Below are 20,774 nucleotides of genomic sequence, written 5' to 3' on the forward strand. Positions count from 1 at the left end.
TTGGAAACTCTATCCATCTAAACATCATTTTGATTCAGATCTGAAAGTTGGAGGCTTGTACTTAATGGACTAAGTTGAAAAAGATGAACTTTTGGGTCTCTTTGAGACTTAAAGACTAGATCTTGTTTGTTGGGACCATTCTAATGGATAAAGTTGGAAACTTTATCCATTATAAAGCTATTATGAACTATAAAAATGAGATCTTAGCCCTTCTATCCCTTTCATGCAAGAGTTGTGATGTCTTCTTGGGTTAAGAACTTAGGGTTTTCGACATTAAGCACTTTATAGCCATGCAAAGTCATAAAGTTGGAGACTTTATGACTCAAGACATCATTTTGGGCTTGGATCTGAGTTTTTCGTGTAAGAACTTAATGAAATAAGCTCTTAAAGGAGTTTTGGGACTGGGCTGCTTACGATGGGTGTACCTGGTGGTATGTTGTGTGCACGCGGTCAACGCTACGCTTTTGGTCAACATCATAGTATATTGGGTGTACTCTCTTGGTATTCAGTGTGTACTTCGCTGGGAAGAGATATTGACTTTTGGACATTGACCAATTGACTTTGACTTTGACTTTGACTTTGACCAAGTTTAACCAAGTTGGACCTTGAGGGTATTTTAGGGAGTTTGATTGTGTTTAGTCTTTTGGTTAGAATAGGTGTTGGTTTGAGAGATCGAATTCAAAGTTGGGACCTCATCAGCTTTTGTCCAGTTTGCGAGGTGTGTTTTCCTCACTGTACTTTTGGGTCAAAGGCACAAAGGCCAACCCATTGAATTGTTATCTTGGTTAATCACATATTGGTATACTATAGCGATCTGTTAGATCTGTATCATGGTATATAGGATGGTGTTATGCTGTAGTGATTTGTTAGACCTGTATCCTAGTATGTAGGATGGTGTTATGCTTACTGATCTGTTAGATCTGCATGTTATCTGTTCTGGCTATGTTTACCGGTTGCATATGTTGACGTAGTGTGGTTGGGTTGAGACTGTACTGCTTTGTTCTACCAGCCAACAAACCCGGTAATGTTTATATCGATATGCTATATGTATGCTTATTTGATATGTATATGTTGACATGGTTTATGTATGGTTGGGTTGAGGCGGACCAGTGTATAGTGAAGGCCACGGGACCTAGGGCGTCCTGGATAGACTGCATGTCTGACGGGCCTACCAGTCAGGCCGAAGCCCGAAGAACGTTCTAGATAGGCTAAAGGCCAGATGAGGTGTACCAGTCATGCTAAAGGTTCTGTGAGTGTACTAGATAGACTGTAGGCCGATTGGGTGTTCCAGTTACACTGAAGGCTCTGTGAGCATACCGGATGAACTATAGGCCGGTGGGGCGTTCTAGTCAGGCTAAAGGCTCTCTATGCATGTTGTTGTTTTCTAGTTTATCTGTTTGTATGGTGGTATTTTGGGGGAACTCACTATGCTTCATTCTTACAACCTGGTTTATGGTTTCAGGTATCTCAGTGGACAATGGCAGGGCGAAGGTGTGATCGTACACATCCTTGGTTTTACAACTGATTGGATCTTTGGGAGACTCTGATTTTAAATAATTTTTTGGAAATACTAGTTTGTAAATACTTTTATTAATAAATGGGTCGTTTTTGAAAGTTTTAAATTTGTTGAAATTTTTGGGCTGTATAACTGCTGCATGTTGAGTCAAGAAATATTGAATATGATGATGTGGCATTGCTGGTTAGGACGGTTAATTGAGAAGCGGTTGAGAAGGATAATTGGGAAGGCAATAGAGCAGGTGATTGGGAAGCTTCTCTATTGAAGTCCATGTAGAGATCCAACTTATCAATTGATAGTTAGAGATGTTCTCTATATTGAAGGGAAGGTCCTTTGATATATCTATGTATTTCAATGTGCATTTGGATGTTGTACTTTAATAGCTTAGTCACACTGTACATTTTGAGTCTGCTGAGGGTATTACTATAAATAGTGTTGTAGTCTTAAGTGTAGATAGAGAGATTTCTTACACTTCCTATTTTGTACACTTAAGATTACCTTCCAGAAATCTATTGAGCTCAAACATAATTATTTGCTTTTTATGTTTTTATGATTACCATTTGATTCATGTTGATTGTTCTTAATTCCACAATGTCATTTCAATGGGATCTTACATTGCAACTGCGTCTTCTGTAGAGCCTAAAACGACTGTTACATGATCATCAACATTAGCTCCTTAGGTTGTTGAAACGTTTAGACAGTTCCTTGCCTCTAATCCTACTGCCATGTCAGTAGCCACGTCTCACTTAGGTCTGTCCTCATCTACTACTTTAAGCATTCCTTCATCTTTGTGGATTTTGGATTCTAGTTCATCTCATCATATGTCACCATATTTTTCATCTTTTATTTCATTATCTTTTGGTTTGCCTATTCTGTTATGTCTCCTAGTGCTATACCTATGCCAGTTGAGGTTGTTGGTTCCTTTGTTACTCCTCATATATCTTTGACGGATGTGTATTATATTCCGACACTTTCTTTGAATCTTGCTTCGGTCAAGCAGTTGTGTAAGTCTGTTTGTTAGGTATTCTTCTCTGATTATGTATGTTGTGTTTAGGATCAACAATCTCGAACGGTGATTGGGATTGACCGTAGACTTGGGGAGATTTATGTCTTAGAGTAGCTACAAGCATCTGATGTTGTTGCGTCCAATGTTTCTTTGTCATCTTTTCGTTTAAATAAATCGTCTTGAGACTTTTCTCTTTGGCATTCTCATTTAGGTTATGTGTCTACATCTCATTTACAATTTTTAGCATGTACTGGTGTGTTAGGTCTTTTGAAAATTCATGACATTTATGATTGCTGTGGTTGGAAACTGGCTAAATTTTCCACTCTTCCATTTAATAAAAGTGTCACTAGTTTTGTTGCTCCTTTACAGCTTATGCATTCTCTTGTTTTGGGTCACTCTCCAATTTCCTCTAAAGGAAGATCATCTTACTATGTTTCTTTTATAGAGGATTGCACTCATTACAAATGGGTTTATCTTATGAAGCACATGTCTTTTTCACCATATATACCAAATTTAGAGCGCTTGTTAAGACTCAACACTTGGCTGTCATAAAATGCTATCATTGTGATTTGTGAGGCGAATATACTTCAAATGATTTTACTCAATTAATTGAATTTGGTGGCATTATTCATCACTCATCATGTACATATACTCCTAAGCAAAATAGTATTACAGAAAGAAAACATTGTTACCTTGTTGAAGCTACTCGGTCCTTGCTCTTATCCTCTCATGTCCATGTACCTTTTGGGGAGAGGTCGTTCTTACAACTACATATTTCAGTAATCGTATTCCCACTATGCACAATTCTGGGATGTCTCCTTATGAAAAATTGTATGGAAAACTTTGTTATTATTCCTAATTACGTGTTTTTGGGTGTACATGATTATTTTACCACCTCATGTTGAGCAAAATAAGTTGTCTCCAAAATCTACTCTATGTGTACTCTTGTGGTATGGCATTGGTCAAAAAGGATATGAATCTTACGACCCAACAAGTCAGAAATTGTATGTTTCTCGAAACGTCACTTTTTTGGAACAAATTCCCTTGAATATAATTCTTGTTCAGTCATACATCGTGATTCATTCGAAACATCGAACAATTGATCCATTTAGTATTGATTGTGATTATGTTTCTTCTAAGGCTTCCGCTACTTCATATAGCCTTCCAACTTCTGATCCGACACCCACTATTTCTAAAGGGCCCCCACCAGCTCAGGATCCCCCCACCCTTAAGACCTTCCCATACTAGAAAGTCCACCAAACTCCTAGAATTTGTATACTCCTCTTATTAGATAGATTTTACCTCCTTTATTAGGAATATACAGCATGCTCTTTGGTGAGAGTGTGAAGAAATGCCTTAACAGCTTCCTGAGAATAAGCACTGTTGGACGAAACATTGGTTGACTCAATCAACGAATCCAACATCTCTTTTATGGCCTTGAATTGCTTTTGAGTGACTGGAGCGTCATCGTCACTCTCTTTTTGAACATGGAAAGGACTATAGGTAAAATCTCCGAAATCAGCTACATCACCACCAAAAAGTGTATCTGGAGCATCTTGTCTAAGAGGTGAGATGGGTGGTGTAGAATGACCAAGAGTGAAACCTGAAGCACCTGCCCCCGCATCAGATGCGTTGATAGAAACTAGAGGTTCACTAGTGGCTGTGGTTGTTGTTGAATCTGTAAACAGTAGAGTGGATTGGGCAATAGTAGCTTGGGGTTGCGAAACACCCATAGTTGGAAATGGAGCAATAGTGATTGGAGTAATTGTGGTAATAGGAGAGTGATGTGACAACCCGAAACTTTTTCTGTTTCCATTATGCAATTTCCGTTAATAAAATTTGAATTTTATTAATCTTCCGTCGAACCTTTGATTTAGGAAATCATCAGGTATTATATAATTAAATTTATATATGCAAGTCGGAACCAAAACTGCGCGAAACTCGAATTATCATCGAATAACATCATGTTCACGACCTGACTGGAGTTCACGGCCGTAAACCTGTTTACGGCCGTAAACTCGTTTGCGGCCAGCGTCGGGTGGACCCCACCCACCGACCACAAAACCTCTATAAAGATAAGACCCCCACCCTCATTTGAACACCTTTGACCGAAAACTCTCTCTTTATCTCTCTAAAACTCGTGACCGTAAACACCTAGAAGGCCTTCAATCTTCGAGAAAACACCGAGAAACACCGTTTAGAGTTATTTCGGGGCATCTGGAACACATTTTTCTTCGAAATCATCACCCTTGTTCTTGAGTTTACGGCCCATCTTCAAAGACCGTAAACCCGTTTACGGCCCATCTTCAAAGACCATAAACCCAGTTCACGTCCGTAAACTCTTCATGGCCGTAAACCACTCTTCACGGCTGCAAACTCTTCCTAAGTGGTGAAAGCTCGTTTTCTCGATTCAAGCAGGTTCCGGTAACATTCCTTAACCGAAAGCAAGTGTTTTTCTAACACTTTATCTAACGAAATTGCTAATTTAGATACATATACGTATTTATTGATATTAGGATTCCGTTAAGTGCCACGTACAACAACCCGAGGATCTTCGTTTCCAGTGGACGTTTTCGCACAACCATAATGAGTTCATACCCCTACATTTTGCATTTTTTTAATGTTTTTGAGGGGGGAATACAAGCCAAACTCAAAGTATTTTATTAAGTTTTAAACTTATTAATGCAACCCAACGATTTCCACGTCTAATAACATATTCGGATATGTAACAACCAAAATTTTCCAACCAATTTAAACTTTTCAAAAACAACCCAAATCCATTAATTATTACAAAAAGGTTTTTAATTACTTTATTATCAGAGTATCCCAGAAACATCAACATAAAAATGAGGAGCGGTACGATCACGCCTTCGCCTTGCCACAATCTCCTGAAGTACCTGAAACAATACACTGAAACTGTAAGCCCGAAAGCTTAGTGAGTTACCCCCAAAATACCAACAACATAACCATACACGTATCAAATCATATCATAATACAAAACAGCCATGCATATCGAGTCTACAGTGTGACTGGTCCGCCCGCACCGGGCCGTCAGTCCACCTGGTCCACTCTTTGAGTCTACAGTATAACTGGTCCGCCCGCACCGGGCCTTCAGTCGGTCTGGTCCACTCCCCGAGCCTCGGCACATCTGGACCGCCCTCCTGGGGCCTTCAGTCTATCCGGACCGCTTGCTGGGCCTACGGTCTATCCGGTCCGCCCTGGGTATGTTGGCCTACAACACAAAGCAGGACCCGCCTCAACCCAACCTCAGTCAACCACCATGTACACATAAAACAGTCAATCACATAATAATCCCCAGACAAACCGATCTATCAGATCAAATAGCATAACAACATCCTAACCAGGATACCGACCTTAACCAGGTCACTAACATAACATTACCCTATATACCAGGATACCGACCTTAACCAGGTCACTAACATAACACCATCCTAATTACCAGGTTGCAGACATAGCAAATCAATACATATCAAACAATACCCGGATTCCCATCCGATAAAGGGCCGGCCTTGGTGCCTTAGACCCTGTTGATATAGTAAGGATAACTCACCTGCAATTACCGACTAAAGAGATAAGATCGAGCTGCTCCGACCACCGACACGAACTTCACCACAGAACACTACCAAAGAACCAATTCCATAAATACCATTATTACCAAAATACCCTTGCAAGTCAAACTAGACAACTCTTGGTCAAAGTCAAAGTCCTCAGTGAAAGTCAACCTTCCTGGTTGGTCCTACTCGCCGATTCAGCCTAGTGACTCGCCGAGTTCCTGCACTCAGAATCCCATCATTCCCGACTCGACTCGCCGAGTCACCCCATGACTCGTCGAGTCCTTCCATCCGAGTTTTATCCTGTCCAACTCACTGAGTCCACTCGACTCACTGATCCACATCACAACCTGATGAGTTAGGGTTTGCGACCCAACTCATCGAGTCCAAGAACAGACTCGCCGAGTCCAATCAAGACATCCCTATTCAGACGATTCCAGGCCATTTCACTGCTTCCCACTCATAGATCTGGACTTCTAGGGCTGGATTCACATGCAAAGTTTCCAACTTTACGTGCATGCAAGGCACAATGGGCTCCAAACAATCTAGAAGAAGGTTTTAGGACAAGGATACTCTCCATCAAGCCCCAAGGACGATGCTTTATGCTTTCATGGCTCAAAACTAACCTAGATCTGAAGTTACAACCTCAGATCTAGCCTCTAAACCCGAAATGGACCTCAAACAAGCTAAGGAACTCCAAATCAGCCACCAAGGATGAACCAAAAAGGAAATAGCTTAAGATAATGGCTTCTTACCTCTGAGATGTGCCCAAACTGATGTAGATCCCAGATCTACACAAGCCCCTTGATGCTAGCCTCTAATTCCTCAAGCTCCTTACACCAAATTCCTCTTCCAAGCTCCAATATTCTCAACAATGAAGTCTCACACGAAAATAGGGTTTTCTGGAACTCTCCTGGGGAATAGGGGGCCGAAATGAGGACATAAGATCCTTTAAATAGGGTGCAAACCCTAAAATTTAGGGCTTCTCATTCCAGTACTGACGCGTCGAGTCCAGCCACCGACTCGGCGAGTCAGGCCACTTAATCATGTGATCTACACACGCTCCGACTCGACGAGTTACAGCTCCAACTCGCCGAGTCCACCCTTTCCAAGTTACACTTTACACCCCCGGACTCTTGCTTCTGAACTTGGGATGTTACAGGATACTTTATCCCTTTTGTAATATGTTGAGCATAAGGGAAACTTTAGTTTTGGAAATCTAACTTCATAGTTTTCAGAAAGGTTTTACAAAGCACTTTCCATATCAACTCTAATAAACTATAATGGGTATAGTTTGGGATAACCCTCTAAGCGGTTTCTACCAAATCAGACTTCGGGGATGAATATATATAAACTATGGCAGATTTAGTTTATGTTATATATTTTCTCAGGAGTATAAAGTACTGTTATTCAAGGATAATTATTGTTTTATACTGTTTGTCGCTAGTAAACTAGATTATACAGAATTGTGAGGCTCTACTTCAATACTGTACCCTTAGGTGTACAGGGTTAAATCCTATATCAGTATAACCAGAGTCTCCTGGAGGGAGAGCGTGAAATTTGTGAATAGATATATTCGGGACTGACAATCCCACACCTGAACTGCTAGCTACCGTTAGGCGGGCACGCATGGGGTGAACAAATGTCATTTAGCTTAACGCCTGAAGAACGTTATAAAGGTCTCTAGGTCATATCAAGTATGGTTATACGACTCGCAAAATAAGTATAAACTAACTTTGGTTTACGGACTCTACTCTTCATTTGTTTTATTTTTAGTAATAAAACTACCTTCATATATACACTGATAGTAATCAGGGATTTCTAAACTTACATCTCTACCTCTAGGACGGATAACTTGTTTTTAGGGAAAATATGGGATTTTCCCAGGATAACACTGGCATTTCTAAAACTGATGATTTATCTTCTACTAATAGATACTCTTTCAACACTACTTTTCATAAGAAAATAGGGGATTTTCTTGAGGAACACTTTTCAAAAGAATCAAAGAACCTCTTCCACCAAATCAGTAAACAGGTACTCCTTGGATTTAGAGAAGCCGGAGCAATAAGAGTCATGTTTTTATATTTTTACATACTTTTGATGTACCTAAAACAAGTTTTCAAACTGATGTAAACATTTTACTTATATATGTATCCACTGTATTGGTTGGGTTGCTATGTTTCCTATTATTCATTGGTTGTGATGCTAAACATGACATCCTCCACCCCGGAATGATTCCGCCATTCTGGTTTCGGGGTGTGACAGATTGTATCAGAGCCCTTGTTTATAGCGAACTAAGTATACCGAACCTTACATGGTATACAACTATAAACACTAAGGGGCCTAAGTACTCTAAACTAAAAGTATATTTTCAAAATTTAAAGTATTTTGTAACGAGTATACTAGTACGCATACATAACAGAACCAGAGTCATAGATAGAACGAAAAAAAGTATTTGGATGTTGGGACACTGCGGTTAAACCTGGGCAGTTATGTAATCATGTCTAGGGTCAATATAGCCTGATCAACTATATTCATTCGAGACATGGCTAACATGTGCTTGGGAGTGACTGTGGTGTTACAGCAAGCCTAAAACTTACCAAGAACAAAAACATCCAACATAAAATACTATAAGAGTATTTTAGTTAGAGCCAAATTCAATCTATAGATTCCAAGTGTTGCTACCTCTTCTTTATTAAGCAATAACTTACTTGCGTTAGTAACCTCTCTGTGCTTATCTCTCGGTAGTATACTTTTATTATCAGGATGAGATATATCTTGTTTCATATATCTCGAGGACTTACCATCCTCTTCTTCCTGATTGTTTCTAGAAGAAGATGCCTCCCCGACCAAGACCCATCAGAAGAAACGACGACACTCCACCACCACCACCACCCCCTCAGTTCGACCCCGTCATGTTTCAGCCAGCAGTTATCGCCGCTGTAACCGCAGCAATGGCACAAGTGAACTCTGGTGGGGCTGGAGGTGGAACCGACCCCCAATGGCAAGACAGAAGTCAGGGACATCAAAAGGAGTGTTCCTACAAGGACTTCATGACCGCAAAACCCAAGCCCTTCGACGGAAATGGAGGTGTTATCGCTCTAACTCGATGGTTCGAGAAGATTGAATCCATCTTCGAAATTTGCGCCTGTTCCGAAGCCAACAAGGTGAAGTTCGTCGCCTGCACCTTCACCGAAAGAGCCTTGACATGGTGGAATAGTCGAGTCAAAACCCTAACCCTGCCAGTGGCTAATGCCATGGGTTGGGAAAGACTGAAGGAACTCATGATTGCGGAATACTGCCCGAGAGGCGAAGTGCAAAAGTTGGAGCACGAACTCTGGAATTTGAAGATGAAGGGTTCCGACATCGCTACCTACACCGCTAGATTATGTGATCTGGCTCTCCTTTGTCCGGGAATGGTCACCTCGGAAAGCAAGAAAATCGAGAGGTACATCTGGGGACTGACACAACCAACCAAAGGAAATGTCTTGGCTGCTAGACCGGCCACGTTTGAGAGCGCCAAGGATCTGACACAGAGTCTGATCGATTATGGGATCGATCTGGATGAGGCATCAACGGTCGCCGAGCCACAAAAAGGAGAGTGGTGAGAAGAAGAAGAAATTTTGGAACAAAAGCAAGGGCCAGTCTCCTCAGGAGCCCTCCAAGAAGCAACAAATAGTGGCAGTCCATGCTGCTACTACTCCTACTGCTGCTCCTACTGCTGTTCCAACCACCCAAGCTCCTACCGGTGGTTATTCAGGGAAACTACCTCTGTGCAACAAGTGTACCTTTCATCATCACAGACCTTGCCGTGATTTGAATTGAAACAACTGTGGAAGGAAGGGACAGACGACCCAATACTGCAGAGCACCAGCCCAACCAATCAATCCGACTCCTGGAGCGGGTGCCAGCCAAGCCTGCTATGGATATGGAGAAGTTGGGCATTTCAAAAGAAACTGCCCCAAAGCGACAACGGGCGGCAATACAGGAAGAGTGCTGACGATGGGCCAGGAGGAAGCAGTCGATGATCCTACCGTTGTTACAGGTACGTTCCTCCTTGACAACTCTTATGCATGCATTCTTTTTGATTCTGGTGCGGAAAGGAGTTTTGTTAGTCATGCATTCAAACCTCTAATCAAATGTAAATCCCAACCTCTAACCGAAACATTTACCGTCGAGATGGCTAACGGAAAGAAGGAGAGCGCTAAAAATATATTCATAGGCTGTACTCTTACCCTAGACGGTCATTCCTTTCCCATCGACCTTATGCCTGTACCCATTAAGAGTTTCGATGTCATTATCGGCATGGATTGGTTAAGCCCCAATCGTGCTGATATCCTTTTCTACGAGAAGGCTATCCATCTCAATCTTCCCTCTGGCGAAGCCCTCACTATTTTCGGTGATAAACTCAGTTCGAGCCTTCATATCATTTCATGCATCAAGGCACAAAAGTATCTGTGGAAGGAGTGCCATGCATTCCTAGCTCATGTTGTCGACGAGACGCAAAAAGTTAAAGACCTCGAGAGCATCCCCGAAGTCTGTAACTTTCCTGACGTCTTCCCCGAAGATCTTCCAGGAATTCCTCCTGAGCGTCATGTCGAGTTTCACATCGACTTAATCCCCGAAGCTACTCCTGTATCTAAATCTCCCTATCGTTTAGCGCCGGCAGAAATGCAAGAATTATCCAGCCAACTTAATGAACTTATCAGCAAAGGATTCATAAGGCCGAGTTCCTCACCCTGGGGAGCCCTGATTTTATTCGTAAAGAAGAAATATGGATCCTTTCGGATGTGAATCGACTACCGAGAGCTGAACAAGTTTACCATCAAGAACCGTTATCCCCTACCCAGAATCGACGACCTCTTCGATCAACTTCAGGGAGCCAGTTACTTTTCGAAGATAGACCTAAGATCAGGGTATCATCAGTTGCGGGTTCACCATAATGATATGCCCAAGACAGCACTCCGAACTCGCTATGGACACTACGAGTTTGTAGTAATGCCCTTTGGTCTAACCAACGCACCAGTAGTATTCATGGACCTGATGAATCAGGTGTGCCGCCCTTTCCTAGACAAGTTCATGATCGTGTTCATTGACGAAATACTTGTTTATTCGTGGAGCGAGGATGATCATAAACAACACTTGAGGCAGGTACTCGAAACACTAAGGGCGGAGAAACTATATGCAAAATTCTCGAAGTGTGAGTTTTGGATCAGGAAGGTAACTTTCCTTGGTCACGTATTTAGCAAGGAAGGCATACACGTGGATGTTGGATTAATGTCTAAGTCCATAACTATATTTGGTATGTACTTGACCCGACCCGGGATGGTCCATTTGGGTTGCACCTCACTGGCACAATTTATATGGATAGTCTTTTGAGAATAGTATATTTATGATTTATATTAATATATTATAAGTTCTAATATATTAATATGGAATCATATTATTTAATTAGTATTGATCAAGAATTAATTTAGAATTAATTAAGTGATCAAAAAGAACTAATTAAATATGGACTCTTATATATATGGAATGGGCCAAGTTCATTTAGGTTGGGCTAAGCTTTCATGGATGGTCCATGGAGCTTTTAACCCATGGATCCTATGTAAATGAAAGGTCATGGGTATTAGGGTTTACATGGATGTAACCCTAATCCTCCATAATATATAAAGGGGTCCTTGGCTCACAAAATTGAAACAAGTGTGTGAAAATAAGAGTGGGCCGATTTTAGTGTGCATACATATTCTCTCAAGTTCTTCCAAGGTGTTTTGGTGATTTGTAATTCCATTTGAGGCTTCCACACTATTGGGGCTAAGCTCTTAAAGCTTGAAGACATCAAGCTACATCAAAAGGTATGTCATCTAACTAGAACCTTGTAGTATAAGTGCTTCATAATATGCTAGTTAGGATGAAACCTTGGAATAGTTAATATTTGCATGTATAATAGAGAAAACATAGATCCATGGTTTATAGGGTTGCATGTACACCATAGGAGTGTTAGAATGCTCAAAACCCAACAGTGGTATCAGAGCCATGGGTTGTTTTCTGTTATATTGATGCAAATGTTTTATTTTCAAGTTGGAAAAAAAAGGAAAAAAAAACATGACGTTTGTCAAATTTTAAGATAATTACTTGTTTTGTGAAAAACGAATTATTTGTAAAATTTAAATCATTTGTTATATGAGTTGAATTAGGTCAAATTTAGTAAAAGATAAAATGATATGATTATTTTATTAGTTTTAAAAGTTTGATCTAAATGTTTTAAGGAGTTACGTATTTTGTCATAAAATTTTGGAGCTCAAATTTTTTTTTTTAAAGTTGTGATCTTAAGGGTTTTTGAAACTTCCATAAGTTATGGATATGAAAGTTTTTTTTTTAAAAAAAAAAAATTTGATTCAAAGTTTTTATGGAGTTACAAAATTTGGTGTTAATTTTTTAAAGAATTCCATAACTTGTTCTTAAGTTATGGAACATGAAAAGTTTCATCATAAAACACAATTAATTCCATAAGTTATGGAATCCAAAGGTTTTCAAGAATTACAAAACTTGCCCTCAAGTTTTGGAATTTGAGAAAAGTTTTTATGAAAAAAAGAATTGAATTCTAAAACTCTTGGGTTCATAACTTAAACAATTAATTAAATCGTTTTAATTTTGAGTTTAATAATTGGAATTATGATGTTTTGTTGAATAGTTCAAATTAACTCTTATGGACTTTATTAATAGTTAATTAAAGCGTTTAATTAAACGAGTATTATTAAATCCATAAATATATGGTTTGAGTTTAATTAAATTAAAAGTCTAGTTTAATTAATAGATTAAACCACCAAGTATTTTAAATGTCTAAAATACACCCTTATACTATTATAATATTAAAAGTTTAATATATTATATGTATAAGAGCAAGTCGTCTTACCATTAGTATGCCTCATTCACGAAGCCGGTCTATAAGGGGGGTATAAGGTTACTGCCTATAAAATGGCAGTTTAATGGGTGTCCACTCTCACTCACCGCTTCCTTGACCGGTGGAGGGTCGTTAGCCGAACAGGTAGAACAAGGACTATAATTCTCCCTTCATTATAAGTATAATGATAAATACTAAGTAACTAAACACTTATAAATTCCCAATCTTAGTTACTTAGGAAAATGTGAATAAGTTGCTAATCCATGAAATTACACTTTGCACTTTGTTTAAGCTGTTAGTGGAGCGTGTGTGGTTAACCGGCACACTAACCTGGACTTAACAAGGTAGGCAAAGGGTAACTTAATGTTTATCACAGTATCGTTGGAGCGTGTGTGGTTAACCGGCACATCGATTGAGGGGTAAATATAAAGGGTACCAAGTATATTTGCATGGTTACTTCACACCTTGTTTTGTGATCCTCGGCATCCCAATCACAAAACCTGAAGGGCACACTCGAGATTGAAACATGCCATTGAAAAGTTCAATGAATCTCAAAAGAATCTAGGAGTTTCAAAACCAATTAAAACCTAATAATACATTTCGTTTATCTTGGTGGAAATTGGTGAATCGTCATTCACCTACCTTCAAATATTTTATAGCTTGGATTACGACATCCCTCTTCCAAGTTATAAAATAGTTTGTTGGGTCCTAGCCTTAATATATCATATTGGGTGTTATATTAAGGACTTAAATCAACTTTACGTGAATTTCTCCCATTGTTGATGTCTGGTTTAGACAACAATGATCTTCCCAAACCAAGCTTTCCTAATGAATATGACTTCCCGAGTTTGGCTCATGGAAGTCATACTTCTCTTCCTCCACCTCCTCCAATTATTCTCCCTAACACACAAGTTCAAGGTCACTCAAGCCCTAATGGCAAGCAAGGTCTATGTGTGATCACATCTTAGAGATGAAGTCACATATTGACAAGCCGGGAGAGTTGGGTGTCAAAGTCTTGAGAAAGTTGGATGTTCAATCACTTTCTAAGTCACATAGTGAGTTCCTTTGGGACTACTATGAAATAAACTATGACATGAACCTTAATGATCATATCTATTTGCTTGGTGCTGCTGAATCAATAATGATTTGGAACGATAGTAAAGCAAATTTGATTAGAGGATCAACTTCCCAAAAACTTTATGGACAGTGACAATGGTGACACTGGAAATCCAGAAAAAGCATTCTCTTCCCAATGGAAAGGGATTGGCCATAGTCAACCCGGTTGACCAAATGGTAAAGAGAAAGGCTAAGTCTGAGATAGTCCCATTACCAAAGGGTCCATATGTTTATTTTGCCAAAAGAAGGGGCGTTGATTGCGAAGCTGCCAAATTTACCTAAGGATGTTAAAGTCAATAAGTTTGACTCTACTTCAGGTAAAGTCCATTGTCTAACTCTATTAAGTTCCTACTTGGAGATTCTTATTACATGATGTGACTGGGTCACATGTTGATGTTTGAAGAATCAAAGAAAAGTGAAGAAACTTAAAGAAAGAATATGCTGAATCTGATCGCTTAGATGGATTTCTATCGCATAGTTTGAAGATCGGATTCTTGAGCTACTTCTTAGGAGTTATGATATATTGCTTAGGAATAGATAACAACAAAGTTTTCATGTGCTTTTGCACTGTAAGGACAGTTTTTCCGCAAAGTTTTTAAAATAAAAGGAAATTTTTTTATTTTATTTATTTTAAAATATCCTTACAATGGCATTTGTGAAAATCTTTGTTTCTTATAAGATTCCATTAAGAGCAAGAGTGGAAATATGAATTTGATTCTTTCATTTGTGGTAGTGTCCAAATTTACCAAATAAGGAAAGATTCTCATCACCCAAGTTTCAGTTGGATAGAAACTTGGAATCATGCAAGTTGTATAGTGTGATGAATGAGAATTTTCAACTTTGGAAAATTAAGACTAGGTCCTTGTTCACATGTATATGTGAGTCAAGTGAAGGACTAAGGGATCGAGTACACATTCTTGTGCACTGATCAAGTCCACCATAAAAGATCGATAAGACTATTCGTCATGATTTACTAAGGCTTAGTAAATATGATTATACTTACAAGCTTAAGTATAATTCTGAGACATTGGAAAAGTTTCAATGTATGACAGAACGAATGAGAAGAATCAAATTAGGCAGAAAGATAAAAGTTTCTCAAATCTGAAAAGATGGGAGAGTACTGTAGTATCATGTTTGTGATCATCTTAATGATTTAGAAATCATATCATAATTAGTCCTCTAAAGGTCATCTTAGTGCATTCTTATGACTAAGAAGAGGAGTCATGAATTGTTGAAATGGTTAGATCAGGAAGATGAGTCATAGTTCGTTCCAAAACAATTCTTAGAGTCATACTCCAAGATTGTAACTTGAGTGACATATCTTAAAGAAAGGTTTAAAACACTTGTCAGATGTAAGAGTAAAAGTGTCCTACTCTTGTTCATTTGAAATTGGTAAGTTGTGATGTTTTGGATAAAACAAAGACCAACTAAGGCCAATTGTGTGAAGTGTTTGTCTTGATAAAGAATCCGCACTATCTCTTGAATATTTGGCAAGATAGTCTTATATGTCAAGAGGATAGTGGGAGTCTTAAAGATCCTAAAAATAATTTCAAGAACTAATCAAGAATAAAACCTGAGGTTCTTCACTAGCACACGACTTGAGGTTTATAACCTATCGTGTTGACATATTCTGTGCCCATTCCAGTTAAAGTTGGCTTTGCATAGGAGTTCTGAAAGTTCTCAATTGGTTGCATAACAACTTGGAAGCAATGGCAGGCCCTGTACTGCCAGGTGGCAAGAAGTTAAGATTGCATAAGTTTAGTCCATATGAGTTTGGCTTTGTCATTATCCTTGTCTTGTGACTATGGTTTTGACGATTCACATGGATAAGAACACATACACCATAAAATCTAAGGGTCATAAGGTTTCTCTCCGATTCATGGAAATGATGGTGAGGAAACACTTCCACCAAGTAGATTTGAAGCAGATGGCAAAAGGTCTAAACGATTGAGACTATGATTACGGCATCCCTTTTCATAGTTCTGAAATTGTTTAGACACACATACATGCTATCTAAGGAAAGGTGTATGATTTTGATAAAGTTTTATCAAAGCATCTCGTATCAGAAATCTGAACTTTGGTAAGAAAGTCAATAAAGTATTGATTTCTAGAAGTCCAGCTGATTTCTAAGTACATGTCAAAGCTAGTGGGAACATAAGTGTTATGCTAATAATCATCATGTTAGTGGGAGCATGATAATTATTGTTAGTGTTGCAAGTTAGCAATGTTAATTATAGAAAACAAAAGTTTCAATTCGTGAGGCTGCAGGGATTGAAAAAGTTGTTTTGCTATAATTAAGGGAGAGGATATACTTCATTTCAGTTCTAATGGCTTAGATTGAGACCTTAATCATCTTTAGTCAAGAATATATATATGAATTTCATGTTGGATTGGTTCAACTTAATGAAATTCTATATATTGCGTTCTCAAAATTCGATTATGATTACGGCATCCCTCTTCATAGTCAAATTTTGAAAACATGGCAAATAAAAATATTGTAGCAAAAGACTGGTCTAGAATCATGTCTTTATGTGAGACATCATGAATCGTGTACCATTTGCTTTGGGTACAAGATCGATTGCATGTGCTATAATATTTGTCATTTCTAAATTTTTCCAAATGCCCAGAGGCATTAAGAAAGGAAAAGGTCTAAAATTGGATATGACTAAAATGATTAAGCAATTGTCGAGGACAATCTGAGGTTTACCAAAGATTGGTTGCTCAGGGACAGTTGGAAGTATAATGCTAATTTTGGAAGGACCATATTGACATATTCTGAAAAGAGGCATCTCTTATTTAGAAGTGATAGTCAAAATGAGAATATGGAGTTGTCTCCATAGGTGGAAGTTATCTGTGTAAGATTAGAAAACTTAATGCAAGAAGCATGTCCAAAGCAATGTAATTTGAATATGAGACTTAGTTTCCATGGAGTTGATCTCCATTGGAATACCTTATAATGACTGTTGACAAGTCTTTGTGACTTTGTACATATTCATTACAGGAGGGTCAGTGCATATAAGTTTAAAATCTAAACAGATTTCGATAAATGATAGGAATTTGAAATTCTCACATTTTTCGATAAGGATTTGGAAGTGTGAAATTAGAATCATTGAAATTATGTTCAATTGGTTTATTTCGCAAAGTAAGGATCATAGACAAACATAGAGTGCATACTTGGTGTATGGCAAAGCTATTGTTTAAGAAAAACATAGTGTACATGCTTGGAGCATGGGACAACTAGTGTTTTTAATTCAAGTATAAAGTTGATAAAACCGAAACAATGAATAATGAGTAATCAGTATGATGATAAATAAAAGTGTTTATTTATATTCATAGGGTTTGATACCATATTTGATTCATTTATTCTTGTGTTTCACTTTGCATGTTTTCACTTCCAGAATAACTAAGTCGCTCTTCCTGAATGATTAAGTTATTCAAACCATCCACAGTCGGTCATATGTTGGAAGTAGATATGAATCAAGACTGTCATGGGTTGGTTTGTAGAGGTCCAAGTTGGTGGACAAAGTGGTGCTACAACACTCATGAGTGCTCATAAGTTCTGAGTATTGGATTCAACCCGCACTCATTTGAATCACTTCATGGATTTTATCACGAGTGATCATGAGACGATAATATCTTATATTCTTCAAACCTAGAGATATGAGTTTTTACTATGAGTTGGTTATACATTGATTGCACGAAAACGCATTTGGTAACTCGATGTTATAAATCGTGCCTTTGTGTATGATTCAACAAGTAGTAGAACAAGCCATATGAGTCGAAGTTTATCCATTCCTTTTACCTTCGGGATAAAAACAATATCTGTGGGCCCCTCGATGATTTAGCGATGACACATGTGAGTGCTTGGCCAAGCCAGGACTGATGTGATTTGTTCAATCAGTCAGTCATCATAAATCGAAAATCGGGAAACAACAAATAGACAGAGAGAATGATTATAATCCATGTCTCAGTCCATATGATATCTAGAATGGAGGAATATATGATCCCTTATCTAATGGACAAGTCATTGACAAGGTCAGAGTTCGACAGCGACTTTAAGAGCTAAGATTGCCAGTTAGGTTTTGAAGTCATACTCAATAATAGTTTTAGACTTATCCAAGTGGGAGACTGTTGGATTAATGTCTAAGTCCATACCTATATTTGGTATGTACTTGACCCGACCCGGCATGGTCCATTTGGGTTGCACCTCACCGGCACAATTTATATGGATAGTCTTTTGAGAATAGTATATTTATGATTTATATTAATATATTATAAGTTCTAATATATTAAAATGGAATCATATTATTTAATTAGTATTGATCAAGAATTAATTTAGAATTAATTAAGTGATCAAAAAGAACTAATTAAATATGGACTCTTATATATATAGAATGGGCCAAGTTCATTTAGGTTGGGCTAAGCTTTCATGGATGGTCCATGGAGCTTTTTGTTGGATATAGTGTCTAAGTCCATAACTATATTTGGTATGTACTTGACCCGACCCGGCATGACCCATTTGGGTTGCACTTCACCCGAACAATTTACGGATAATCTTTTGAGAATAGTATAAGTTATGATTTATTAATATATTATAAGTTCTAATATATTAATATAAAATCATATTATTTAATTAGTGTTGATCTATAATTAATTTAGAATTAATTTAGAGATCAAAAGTATGACTAATTAAATATGGACTCTTGTATTTATATAGTGTGGGCTAATGCTTATTTGGAATGGGCTAGGCTTGCATGGAAAGTCCATGGATACTCCATGGAGCTTTAACCCATGGATCTCATGGAAATGAAAAGACATGGGTATTAGGGTTTACATGGATGTAACCCTAATCCACCACACTATGTAAAGGAGGCTTTGGTTCTTGAAATTGCACTAGTTGATGTGTGTAAACTAAGAGGGCCGATTTCAAGAAGTTTGTGACTATTCTCTCAAGTTTCCAAGTTTGTGGTGATTTGTGACTTCCATTTGAGGCATCCACATTATTGGTGCTAGGCTCTCAAACTCCAAGCAATCAACTACTACTATAAGGTAAGTAATTCTACAAGTTTTATTTGATTCAAGTACCCCATGCCATGCTAGTTAGGATAAGAACCTTGGAAAAATAATTATTTGCATGTATCTTAGTCAAACATAGATCCAAGGTTTCTAGGGTTGCATGTACACCATAGGAGTGTTAGAATGTTGAAAACCCATCAGTGGTATCAGAGCCTGGTTTGTTTATTTGATACTTGATGCAAAAAAAAAAAAAAAAAAAAAAACTTGAAAATCGAAGTTTTGTTCAAAAGCTCGTATCAAAATTTCAAGTTTTGTATTTGTACTTACGATTCTTGAAATTTTTGATATGAACATTCATAAACATATGAGTTTAGAAGATCATAGAAATTATGTGCTAATAATTGATTAGATTAATTCTTGATCTTTATGTGTTTTAATGGAGTCCATAACTAGTTCTTAAGTTATGGATAACCAAAAGTCACATTTATAAATAACCATAAAAGAACACATAGGTTACAAAAAATGAAGAGTCTTCATTTTTAATAACCATCAACTCATAAGTTATGAGAAATGAAAAGTCTTGAAAGTTTACAAAACTTGCCCTCAAGTTTTGGAACATGTAAAGTCATATTAAAAACTTTAGTTCCAACCCCTAGAATTTTAAAAGTTAAAATTCAACCCTTATACTTTATAATATTATAAGTTTAATAATATTTATATATGTATAAGATCAAGTCGTCTTACCGCTAGTACGCCTCATTCACGAAGCCGGTCTATAAGGGGGGGGGGGGGTATACGGTTGTTGCCTATAAAATGGCAACTTAATGGGTGTCCACTCTCACCCACCGCTTCCTTGATCGGTGGAGGGTCGTTAGCCGAACGGGTAGGACAAGGACTTATAAATTCTCATTAAAAGTATAATGATAATACTAAAGTAACTAAACTTTATTGAATTCCCAATCTTAGTTATTTTAGGAAAATGTGAATAAGGTGCTAATCCATGAAATTACACTTTACACTTTGTTTAAGTCGTTAGTGGAGCGTGTGTGGTTAACCGGCACACTAACTTGAACTTAACAAGGTAGGTAAATGGTGACTTAATGTTTATCATAGTATCGATGGAGCGTGTGTGGTTAACCGGCACATCGATTGAGGGGTAATACATTAAGGGTACCAAGTAATTTGCATGGTTACTTCACACATTGTTTTGTGATCCTCGGCATCCCAGTCACAAAACTTGAAGGGCACACTCGAGATTGAAACATGTCATTGAAGAAAGTTCAATGAATCTCAAAAGAATCTTGGAGTTTCTAAACCAATTAAAACCTAATTAAATATTTCGTTTTTCATGGTGGAAATTGGTGAATCGTCATTCACCTACCTTCAAATATCTTATAGCTTAGATTACGGCATCCCTCTTCTAAGTTATAAAATATTGTGTTGGGTCCTAGCCTTAATATTACATTTGGGTGTTTTGTTAAGGACTATCTCTATATCTAATCTAATCTATTCCCTCTTCTTTTCAGATGTCTTCCAATAACAATGCTTCTGGCTCAAACCCTACTAGCTCCTTCTCTCTCATGAATCTTTGTGGGAGAGTCATCTTTGATGGGTCCAACTTTACAGATTGGATCAGAAACATCAGGA

Source organism: Lactuca virosa, chromosome 5 (assembly GCF_052849685.1).
Source record: "Lactuca virosa cultivar CGN04683 chromosome 5, Lactuca_virosa_CGN04683_v6, whole genome shotgun sequence".
In the NCBI taxonomy this organism is placed as follows: domain Eukaryota; kingdom Viridiplantae; phylum Streptophyta; class Magnoliopsida; order Asterales; family Asteraceae; genus Lactuca; species Lactuca virosa.